At 43.2% G+C, this 2738-nt stretch overlaps 1 pseudogene; it reads left to right on the top strand.

The window, feature by feature from the left end:
* Positions 1-425: 425 nt before the first annotated feature.
* Positions 426-543, top strand: LOC124557004 (annotated as a pseudogene).
* The last annotated feature ends 2195 nt before the right edge of the window (positions 544-2738 follow it).

The raw sequence follows: 2738 nt of genomic DNA, 5'->3' as shown, positions 1-2738 counted from the left end.
TTGTAATTTCACAACTATTAAAGAAACCTAATATTCAGACCTGAACCGATCTCACATTTCACTTTTGCGAGAGGTCCTGCCTATCAAAGTTCAGATAATACTTTTGGAAACACTTTGCAGAATTCAAAGCCAATACTAAACTTTCCAGAGTTCGTATTCCGCAACTAAAACTTCCCAAAATCCAATCCTGTTCCAACACTTTGCAAGATTCTTGTCCCTCAACTAACAATTTCAAGTTCCTATCCCGGACGAGCCCCCAATTGCGAGATAACATCCCAAAGATGTTCGGGCTCACATGCGGTTCCTCTTCGTCGAAATGTCTTGGCTCAAACTCGTCTGGGGGTTGAACCGCACGTGTCGCATTACACGCCCTAAATTGGATGCTTGTGACCCTTTGGTTAAATTGTCTGGCTGATGGCAAGTTTGCCAACGGCCTTACCGCAGTGGTAACGCCGGTTCCCGTCAGATCACCGAAGTTAAGTATTGCCGGGCTGGACTAGCACTTGGACGGGTGACCATTCGGTCTGCCGAGCGCTGGTGGCAATCGGGACGCATACAACCCTTGTGAGGCAAATTGAGGAGCTACCTGATTGAGAAGTAGCGGCTCCGGTCTCGGAAACTGACATACGGCCGGGAGAGCGGTGTGCTGACCACATACCCCTCCATATCCGCAACCAGTGACACCTATAGGCTGGGGATGATACGGGGGCCGGTCGGTACCGTTGGGCCTTCATGGCCTGTTCAGGAGGAGTTCTGAAGGCAAGTTTGGGAAATACAAAGTTAACATAACATATAATAACAGTAATAATAATAATACCGGTAACTAAATTAACTACCCATGAATGATGTAGGCCACACAGTTGCGATTTGGCTACAATAATGCCGGCCAGAGTGGCCGAGCGGTTCTAGGCGCTACAGTCTGGAACCGTGCGACCGATACGGTCGCAGGTTCGAATCCTGCCTCGGGCATGGATGTGTGTGATGTCCTTAGGTTAATTAGTTTTAAGTAGTTCAAAGTTCTAGGCGACTGATGACCTCAGAAGTTAAGTCCCATAGTGCTTAGAGCCATTTGAACCATTTTTTTTTTGTTACAATAATGTTTATTCAGAAAGCAAACTAATAGCGAAAGTGGTCGTATTTAGAATTACTATTACACTCGACGGCATATCCATTTGACACAGTTCGATCATTCACAATCTCATAGTGAATTATAAGTTCGATACTCCGCCTGGTTAACTATGCGAATAGTTAAGTCCCATCATACCACACAACGCGAAGTTTTCTAAGTCGTTTCACATCCTAGCTACCTAAAGACCGACTGTCCGCTTTCACGTCTCAACCCGAACTGTACCCTTTGGTGTCACCAGCCGAACTGCCTTTTTTGCGTCTGCTCCAGCCCTCCCCTCTGCCCGTCCACGGCCGCGCTTCCCGCGCACCGAACACACTCGCTCAACTGACTAGTGCAGTTCCCTTTCCTGAAGCCGTCCATCTGATTGGCTACAGCTTATTCTACATTATTTTACACTTTAACATATTTAAATAATCAGAGCATGACCACTTTCACGTTCTAAATAAAGTAACGATAATATCCATTATATAATAAACGTTAAATTCTTTTACATAAAATCAATACAATTTCCTTCTTAGCTTTGAATGGCATGGCCAGTAGCCTTGCACCAATGTGCTTTCTGATAAATAAATAAAGAACAAAAATAACTATTATGCACTAAACTTTACAACAAATATTCTATTACCTAATGGTTCAATAAGGTGTCATGCAGTCATCGTTCAATATGTTTTGTGAGGAGAAAATGATACTCTGATGCTTAACTGAATATACTGATAATTTCAATTTAGTATATCGTTTAGACAAATAAAGTTACAGAGTTGATATTTACAATGTTTGTCATTTTAATGATGCGCTTCTATATGAAATGTCGATCGTTAAGATCGACCAAAGCGTTCAGATTTTAGCATTCAGGTCTTTGTTACAAAACTTGTTAGTTTCACTTTGACAATAAATCCTAAACTATTATAGATATGATCAATATTCAAGTTTTATTGGGATCACCATGAAAATTTATGGAGGATGGCAGATTAAAATTACTGTGGCTTAATTCCCTACATTATTACAGAATTAAATAGTTTTCATAAATGTTTCCTTTTATAGCCGATCTTAATTCCACCATATTTGACACTATTATGTCTCCTTGGCCACAAACGGTGGTGAATCTGCGCCCTTTGTGGCCACGCGATCCTGGACGACAGGGTTCGTTTCACAATTCCTGTAGGCTGACTCTTTTGGCCATATATTTAAATGAGAGCGCAATGCTCGTTAACTCACAATACCGTGAGGAGTCGTTCCAGATGTGAAAAGGCTGCTTCCAGACGTATGAAGACCACAGGATGCAGCCAACTGCAGATGGTGGCTCATGTCAGTATCAACTATGTGTGTCGTTTTGGAGTGGAAGAGATTCTCTCTGGTTTTTGGGCGGCTGTCTAAAGTGGTAAAGCCTGTCAGTCTTGCTTGCGAGATGAAGGTCGAGCTCACCATCTGCAGCATCGTCGACAGAATCGATTGTCGTCGTTTGGTACAGAGACGAGTTGAGGGTCTGAATCAGAGGTTCAGGCGTTTCTGCGACAGTGTAGGATACAGATTCCTCTATTTGCGCCATCTGGTGGTGGGTCTCCGGGTTCCGCATAATAGTTCAGGGGTTCACTACACAAAGGAAGCGGGT

The sequence above is a fragment of the Schistocerca americana genome, chromosome X (assembly GCF_021461395.2).
Source record: "Schistocerca americana isolate TAMUIC-IGC-003095 chromosome X, iqSchAmer2.1, whole genome shotgun sequence".
In the NCBI taxonomy this organism is placed as follows: Eukaryota; Metazoa; Arthropoda; class Insecta; order Orthoptera; family Acrididae; genus Schistocerca; species Schistocerca americana.
This window is presented reverse-complemented; position numbering and strand designations above follow the sequence as displayed.